This window comes from Vigna unguiculata, unplaced genomic scaffold, assembly GCF_004118075.2.
Source record: "Vigna unguiculata cultivar IT97K-499-35 unplaced genomic scaffold, ASM411807v1 contig_500, whole genome shotgun sequence".
Lineage (NCBI taxonomy): Eukaryota > Viridiplantae > Streptophyta > Magnoliopsida > Fabales > Fabaceae > Vigna > Vigna unguiculata.
Window position 1 is genome coordinate 72,442 of NW_021011215.1, and position 9,678 is coordinate 82,119.

Consider the following 9,678-nt stretch of genomic DNA (forward strand, 5'->3'; position numbering starts at 1 on the left):
TTGGTGGTCTGAAGGTTCAAACACTCTCACATTAGGAAAAAATTTTCATCTGTTATAACGATTAGTTTTTTCCAATTTTATATAATTTTAATTCTTATATTTATTGGTATTAAATTTAATTCTTAATTGAATATCTAATTAAGATTATATTTGTTGATGTGTGCTTATGGTTATTATTGAACGTGTTGGTTGAGTCCGAAGGTGTCCGACCCTCGGCAATGTTTTCAGTAATTAGTTGAAGTATTTTTCAATCAATGATTTAAAGATGTTTTTCAATCATCAAGAAAATCATTTTTATAAACTTTAACTGTTCATTTGGACAGTTGGGGAATATTGAATGCCAGTATAAACAAGCTTTTTATGTTGTGTAGTAATGGATCAAAGTTGGGTGCATGCTAGTCGAATCCCTGATGTGTATGAGAATGGCGTTGAAGAGTTTCTTCAATTTGCTCAGCGAAATGCAACACTCGTGAATGGAAAATATTACTGCCCTTGTGTTAATTGTTTGAATGTTAGACGACAATCAATTGAGTTGATACGAGAACATCTCCTTTGTGACGGTTTCTTAAAGAGTTATAGAACGTGGACCTGGCATGGTGAAGTTGTAAATCTCTCAAGCATACCTCAATCTGAAGAGTTAAATGTATATCATGAAGATCGTATGGAGGATAAGATTGATGATATTGGAGAAGACAATTTTAAAAACACACAAGTGTATGATTCGTTGAAAGATGATTCAGAAAAATCTTTATATCCCAGTTGTACAAGATTCACGCGTTTGTCAGCAATATTAAAATTATTTAACATCAAGGCAAGAAATGGGTGGATCGATATAAGTTTCATTGAATTGCTTGAATAATTGCATGAAATGCTCCCAGAGGGGAATATGTTACCGACCCGACACTATGAGGCAAAGAAGATACTATGTCCGATGGGTATGGAGTACCAGAAAATACATGCCTGTCCAAATGATTGTATATTATATAAAAAGGAGTTTGAAACATTGACTAAGTGTCCAAGATGCGGGGTTTCACGATTCAAAGTGAAGGATGATGACGTGGATGAAGATAACATGAAGAAGGGTCCTCCTGCAAAAGTGTTATGGTATCTTCCAATCATACCACGATTTAAACGTTTATTTGACAATGTTAATGATGCAAAAAACTTTGTTTGGCATGCAAATGGAAGAAAGAGTGATGGATTGTTACGGCACGTAGCTGACTCACCTCAATGGAAGAAAATTGATACTCTCTATCCACAGTTTGGGAGTGATCCAAGAAATTTGAGGCTTGGTCTTGCAACATATGGGATGAATCCTTACGGTAATTTAAGTAGCAAGCATAGTTCGTGGCGTGTTTTGTTGATCATTTACAACTTGCCTTATTGGTTGTCTATGAAGAGAAAATACATGATGTTATCCATGATGATATCAGGACCAAAGCAACTAGGTAATGATATTGATGTTTACCTTACTCCATTAATAGAAGATTTGAGATTGTTGTGGGATGAAGGAGTGGAGGTGTTTGATGCACATGGAAATGAGAATTTCAATCTGCGAGCTTTGTTATTTTGCACAATCAATGACTTTCCGGCATATGGAAACTTGAGCGGTTATAGTGTAAAGGGACATTATGCTTGTCCGATATGTGAAGAAAACACAAGTTATCATCAACTAAACATGGCAGGAAGACATGTAACATTGGTATGTGTTCATTAAAAATGTAATGTGTTTTATCATGATTATATTGTAAATTACTAATGACTTTTATTTTAGTGCTATTAATGTAAGTGGTGTCTTGGATGGTAAATCCACTGCATCTTCATCTCATCTGGATTGGATTTATCCTAAGGTATATTTTGCATTGAATCTACATATTATCAACTAAAATGTCTTAGTTCTTCATATATTAATTGCATAAATTTCATATATTAGTGCAATAGGCAACGTGGAAGCTTTGAGTGTTGATACTATGTTATGCATTGGATGTGGACTATAGCTCGTGCTACCATTGTTGATTCATTGGCCGATGTAAGAGTTGATTCAATTACTGATGACTAACTTTGCATCCTATGATACACCATAATTAATATATTCTATATTTCAGGTTTTTGATGGAGTCGAGCCATTGGGTAAAGATAAAATTGAAGATATTCGCAAGGAATGGGCAAGATATTTTTTGAGGCTAAAACACTAGTTTTGATAGCCATTAGAAATGTTTTATTTTGGATATGTAAGGTATTTTGTAGCCTTAACATTTAGCATAATAGTTTTTATAGGATTTAGTAAATGATTGTATCTTAGGAAACAAAAATTTGAATTGTTTGGAATCTGGCTTTTTGTGACTTTTACAGGTTATTGGATAGTTCCCAAAACAAGCTGACTTTTGAAAAAAAAAACATCTCTCTATTACATCGGTTGTGACCATAACCGATGTAATACACCCCACCTACAGTGGTTAAAGTTGCACCGAGGTAATATGTTATAGCTATTACAGCGGGTCGAGCAACTGATGTAATATGTCAAACACTTATTACATCGGGAAATATTACATCGGTGGTATGACCGATGTAATAAGTCCACAATAACCGATGTAATAGGCTTTTTCTGCACTAGTGTTAAAATCATTATTTTCTATTCAATTAAAAAGCAAAGGACATAGATAAACAAAAACCACAATAATATTCAAAAGAACAAAAAAATTAATTCATCTAACCTCAAAATCCAGTTAAGAAATTACAGTGGAATCAACCCTTAAAGCTTAGCCGTCCATGGCTTTGATGAAATACATGATAATATGATGAAGGAAAGAAAATAAAAGAAAGGAACAATGAGAGATGTGGTGGATGACGGTGTTTGCCAAAACTAGAGAGTTGCTAAGTTGTCTGATGAAGGATTGACCCCAACCAAGGATAGAGGCACATCCTTACGAAGACTAAGCATGTTTAGAAAGGAAGTTCACTAATCCTTCATCCCTTTCATTTGTGTTTGTTATTTTTATTCCCTAAGTTGACTTAGTTGAATCAACTTTAGTTGACTTGTTGACCTTTGATTAGGTTTGACTTGTTGACTATAGTTGACTTGACTTAAGCCAACATGCTAATCTATGTTTACTTGCTTTGTAGGTTAATTAGGAGTAAGAAAGCAATGCTAGGTGGCGCATGGTGATTGGGGAGCATAAATGATGTGGAGGAGAGAGTAAAGCAAAGGCATAAAGCATAAAGTAAAGGATGAAGCAAGTGTACCTATGTACCTTTGGTCTCCTTTGTTTTTAGCACACTTTAGCCACTTTTGGAGACATATGAGACACATTCTGTCTCCTTTTATGCTAGAACGAAATTAGCCTTGCACACACCATAGTTAGCTCTTTTGTCTTTCATTTTTTGTAACCTTATTTGACCTAGTTTTTAGAAGCTAGGGTTAGGTTTTGTAGAGACATCCTTAAGTATCTTTTATTTGTTTAGAGGCACCTAAACTCTTCTATATAAGGGGTGCTCCTAGACATGTAAAAGGGTTGAACATTTTGAAGTAAAAACACTCTTGTGTCTCAACCATTTGTGAGAGTTTCCTCCCTTGGGAGTGAATACTTCTAAGCCTTATCTTGCATAGCAAGTGGCGGCACACATCCACTCATCTTCAAGGTTGCCATGGCTTCTAGCCTAGCCTTGTAGTGGCGTGCTTCTCACATTTTTACCATTTCTTTCCTTTCCATTTTATGTTTTCTTCTTCCTTTAATTGTTCTTGGTTTTCTATGGTTTATGTGCTTTCCATTTCCTTTTTGTTTTGAATCAACCCATCATCTTGTTCTCTTGAGCTTTGTGAAAGGAACCTTCACATCTAGATAGCTTGCTATCTTAATGTCCAGTGGGGATTCCACTTAGCTTTCTTAATCAACTCATACATATTCAATAATCTTAAAAAAGAACAAGATAATCCTTCATCATTTGGTATCTAGAGCTTTGGTTGTCCTTGAATATGGTGTTTTCATGTTCTAACCTTGTCTTGTGTAGCTATCTTTGAATGGTCCGAATAAAAACAGTGCTGGCAGCAACGTGTGAGTTTTGAAAAAAAATACTGCAGCTAGCTCAGTGGTCCAAAAGTAACGTTATTTATATCAAAAGAAAGCTCTGTGAGTCTAGTTTCCAACAAAAAAAGAATTAACGCATTTGGAGTTTTGTGGAGAGAGTTATGATCAAATGAGTGAGCAAAGGTCAGAGCTGCCGAGAATACGAAAAACAACGTTTTCAGGTTATGTTGTGGAAATTTTGGCTTCGGCTTTGTGACTCTTTTACTCCTAAATGTGGTTGGATAACATGTCTTTTGATGCTTACTCTTTGAGCCTCAAATCCATGAGTTTAAATGCATGATAGCTACATGTTTGTGTCTTGTGTATGTCATGTTGAGTCTTTAAATGTGCCTAACTTTTGCTAGAGTCATATGTCATATGTTAACTTGAAGTTTTCTTATTCTTGTCTTTCCAAGTATTTGAATATTGCATTCACTTTATGTCTTGCTTGATGTATACTCCATGAAATTGATTTTGGCCTAAAACTTGAGGAACTAAGTGTCCAAGCCACCTAAAAACTCTTTCTCACCATTTTATGAAACTAGTTGTGGAAAGAAGAAAATGTTACACCAATTTTTGCCTAAAAACCGAGAGCAACCTTGCTCCTTTGTGAACTAAAAGTGTGTTTTCACTAGGTGTTATGCTACTAGTTTTTCATACTTGAGAATTGGGTGATATTGGCTAATTAGTTCCATGCTTTAACTTGGTTATGATCTTTCTTGGTGTATGCATGATTTAAGACTTGAAGATGCTTGTCAAGTGCTTTCCATAGAGTCTTTAAAATGTGCTTTTCTTGTTTTAGTCTTGTTAAAAGTTTTGTCTCAAACTTTTCTTCTTTAGAGTTTAGCTTTCCTTGTTTTTGTGCTTTTCTTGCTTGTCACTAGGTGTTCTTTGTTTTGTCTTAGTAGTTTTCTTTTCTTGAAACTCTTGGGATGTTGTGGCCGAATCACTGTATTGCATTTGAAAGGTTTTGAACAAGTTTTTAAAAGTGTTTGCTTCACTCCTTTGGTGGATTTTGAGTGCTAGCCTTGCCTTGTTACTTTGGGAGAGTGATCTAAACACTTGGGTTACATTTTGGGTTGGATTTGGTCTCGGTTTTCATGTTTTCTAACCTCTAATCCATTTATTTTGTCTCGTATTTGAGTGTTTTTGTTGTAGGAATCATGGCAAGTTCATCAAATGCACCTACACCAAACAAAAACAATACATTGATGAGATTGCTTCGGGATTTGGAGTTGTCTAGGAAGGAGGCCTTTGAACAATTGAGAAAAGACAAGGAGCAAAGTGACCTAAGAATCCAAGAGCACATTCAAAGGCTTGAAGCTAGGGAGAAAGAAAGAGAGCCTAGGAAAAGAGGGCATTCTAGGCGCAACCCATCACAAGAGAAGCAAACTCCAAAGATTCCTAAGTTCTATGGTGGAAGTGTTCCCAAAATCTTCCTTGATTGGGAAGCTAAAGTTGATCAAATTTTCATTGAAAATCATGTAAAGGATCAAACACAAGTTGATCTAGTAGTTTTAGATTTTTGGAGTACGCCAATACTTGGTGGCATAAAGTTTGTAAGAATTATGACCAAGGGCCACCCGCGGCTTCTTGGATGGACATTAAAACTCTTATGTGCGCTAGATTTGTTCCTCCCTCCTATAGGAACGAACTTATTTTGAAGCTCCAAAGGCTTCACCAAGGTCCTATGAGTGTGAGTGAATACTTTAAAGAGTTAGAGTCTCAAATGCGTAGGGTTGAAATAAAAGAAACTAACAAAGAGAAAATAAAAAGATTTGTGAGTGGTCTTAGGAGAGACATAAAAGACCAAGTAGAGTTGTATGAGTACTCCACTCTTGAAAATGTTTCACACTTGCCCTTGGGATTGAAATTCAATTGAAAAGAAAAAGAAGGGCAAAGAAGAGTTACTCACCCAACCACTACTTTAGTCACTCATGGAAGGGAAAGGATAAAAAGAAAGATGATAAGTTCCCTTCTAACTCTCATCAAGAACCACCAAGTAAAGTAAGTCTCCAAATGATCACATTCACCATTCCACTTCTTCAAGATCAAGTTCCATTAAATGTTTTAAATGTTTGGGTTATAATCACATTGCTTTAAATTGCCCAACCAAGAGGACCATGATCTTAAAGAAGAGTAATGATGTTGAAAGTGAACACTCATCTCCCCATTCTCTTTCAAAAGAATCTCTTCCTCTAGTAAAACTAATTTTTTTGAGAAAGACCCTATGTTATTAAGGCGCATGATAGGTCAAGATCAAAGTGAACTTGAGCCAACTCAAAGAGAAAACATTTTTCATTCTAGATGCAAAATTAACAAATGGGTTGCTCTCTAATTATTGATGGAGGAAGTAGTACCAATGTAGCTAGCACAGGTTGGTGGAAAAGCTTAGCTTAGAGACCATTCCTCATGCTAAGCCCTACAAGCTTGCTTGGATAAGTAAAGAGGGAGAAATAGATGTCAATAAACAAGTCCTAATTAACTTCTCTATAGGAAGCTACAAAGATGAGGTGCTATGTGATGTTGTTCCCATGGAAGTTAGACATATCTTACTAGGTAGGCCATGCAATTTGCTAAACAAACTTTACATGATGGCCATACCAACCAATACATTTTCTTCAAAAATGGGAAAAAGACACTTTACTACCTCTATCACCTCAAGAAGTTAATAAGGATAGAAATATAATAAGAAAAATAAAGAAGAAAACAAAAGGGGCAAGCTTTCACTAAGGTGTTACTGCCTACAAAAAAATTCTTCAAAAGCAAGATGTGCATCATCCTTCCTTCCCTTCCCAAGCCAAAAAGGAAGGCCCAAAGCACAAGCAAGAGAGGAAGAGTAATCTAGAAAACAAAAATGGCTTAACCAAGGCTAGGGGTAATATCCTTAAAAAGGAGGAAAGAGCTCATAAAAGGGAGGCGCAAATCCTCCCCCAAATCAAGTCAAGCTCCATCTACAAAGGCTTAAAGAATTTGTGGTCAAATTCTCTCCAAGGAGAGGAGGATGATGAAGGATTGACCCCAACCAAGGATGGAGGCACATGCTTAAGAAGACTAAGCATGTTTAGAAAGGAAGTTCACTAATCCTTCATCCCTTTCATTTCTGTTTGTTATTTTTGATTCCCTAAGTTGACTTAGTTGAATCAACTTTAGTTGACTTGTTGACCTTTGATTAGGTTTGACTTGTTGACTATAGTTGACTTGACTTAAGCCAACATGCTAATCTATGTTATTTGCTGTGTAGGTTAATTAGGAGTAAGAAAGCAATGCTAGTGGCGCATGGTATTGGGGAGCATAAATGATGTGGAGGAGAGAGTAAGCAAAGGCATAAAGCATAAAGTAAAAGGCATGAAGCAAGTATACCTATGTACCTTTGGTCTCCTTTGTTTTAGCACACTTTAGCCACTTTTTGGAGACATATGAGACACATTCTTGTCTCCTTTTATGCTACAACGAAATTAGCCTTGCACACACCATAGTTAGCTCTTTTGTCTCTCATTTTTGTAACCTTATTTGACCTAGTTTCTAGAAGCTGGTTAGTTTGTAGAGACATCCTTAAGTATCTTTATTTGTTTAGAGGCCCTAAACTCTTCTATATAAGGGGTGCTCCTAGACATGTAAAAGGGTTGAACATTTTGAAGTAAAAACACTCTTGTGTCTCAACATTTTGAGATTTCCTCCCTTGGGAGTGAAACTTGTAAGCCTTATTTGGCATAGCAAGTGGCGGCATACATCCATCATTTCAAGGTGATGGCTTCTAGCTTAGCTTGTAAGTGGGTGTTCTCACATTTTAACCATTCCTTTCCTTCCATTTTATGTTTTCTTCTGCCTTTATTGTTCTTGGTTTCTATGGTTTATGTGCTTTCATTTCCTTTTTGTTTGAATCAATCCATCATCTTCTCTCTGAGCTTGTGAAAGGAACCTTCACATCTAGATAGCTTGCTATTTAATGTCCAGTGGGGATTTCACTTAGCTTTCTTAATCAACTCACACAATTGGACTGGACTTTATCTGTTGATTGCTAAAATATTTTATCTTTATTTAATTAATTGGCAACTTAATTTTCGTCCAATTTCCAATTCTGCCCCTCTTATTTGACCATTTTTACAATATTGACTAGAATTTGTCCCAAGTTTGACCAGTTTGACCAGATTTGACCAATTTGACTATGCAATCAAAGGCTGACACGTGGTGCAGAGAATCTCTCTAGAATTAGGGTTTTCTCCTCCTTCCTCTTTGGTCGCTGCGTTAGGGTTCATGAAGGCTTGTGGCTACCGACAAGGTGTGAATGCATTGTGGATCTGATGCGTGTTGCTAATAAGAACGGGTTCTCGCACTCACGTTGCTGCTCGTGCTGGTTGAACGTGTGTTGAACGTTGTTGTTGCTGCAATGGAGGTGTTGCTCGCAATTGCAAATCTGCGTTCTCGGGAAGAAGAACTCGCGGTGACTTCTACGAACGGTGATGCGCAAATGCTGGTTCGCTTCGGCAATGGAGAAGATGGAGGCGCAAATGGTGCGCTGTTGTAGTGTGCGTTAGTGAAATGATGAAGGTGTGTTATAGGTTCGTGTGGAGACAGAGAGGTGTTACAGTGTAGTGGTAGAGTTGTTGTACTGATGCACAGTGTGCGACGGAGAAGGCATCAATGGTTGCTGCAGAGATGGTGAATCGCGCAAATGCGTGGAGGTTTGCGGTGCGAAAATAGTGGCTGCCAGCGGTCACGTGTTGGTGGAGCGGTTGACGGCGAGGTGCTGCTACGTTTTCTGGCAAGGTGGACGGCATGGAGGTGGTGGCTAGGGTTTGAGGAAAATTAGGGTTTCTGTTTTGGAGATGGAAGGAGATGATGACGTGGCAGGTTTAATTGGTGCAGATAAGTTTGCAAGGATAATGACACATGTTAGCATTTGGTTGGCCTGATTCGAAGGTGGGGATTGCCACATGGCGGCATCTAGTTGAGTGGAGTTTAAGTGGTAGGAGGCATGCAACTTAGTAGAAACTAGGGTCAAAACAGGTTTTTGGTGGTCCACTTTAGAAGGAGTGTGTAATAAAATAGGGGGTGCATTTAGCTCCTAACAATTTCTTTTCAGAATTTGTTGATTTTGGACTTATTTTGTAACTTTGAATGTTTCAAATCCACCCTTTTTAATGACCCAAATTAAACATCAGCTGCATTAACAAACGTTAGAATATCCAATAATATTTTATGGCAACTAAAATCAATTTTTACGCCATTTTACCTTACGTACTCAATAAATCCAATAATCACAAATCTTAATTAAATCAATCCTTAAGCACAGAAAACTCAATTAAATCCCCAATTTAAACATTAAATGAGGTCAAAATTTAAACTCATCAGACATCCTTCACATCCATGGCGACCAACGACTCGGCGAGAATGCTACATGGCCAGCCTAGCCACAACTTCCCATCCTTCAAACCAACCATATTGAACGTCCACCCGACTTTGACATAGCCTTATCTGGAGACGATTTGGTCCCCAGAGTAGGCCGTGATGCCCACCTCGAGCCGATCGATGAAATATACCACTGGAACTCCCTAATGAACGCACCATCAAACTAGGCGCTACCTTACAACACAAACAATGCGAGATCCTT

General features: G+C 37.3%; 1 pseudogene; it reads left to right on the forward strand.

Annotated features, from left to right (window-relative positions):
* Positions 1–859, forward strand: part of LOC114172243 — a 28,412-nt pseudogene extending 27,553 nt beyond the window's left edge.
* The last annotated feature ends 8,819 nt before the right edge of the window (positions 860–9,678 follow it).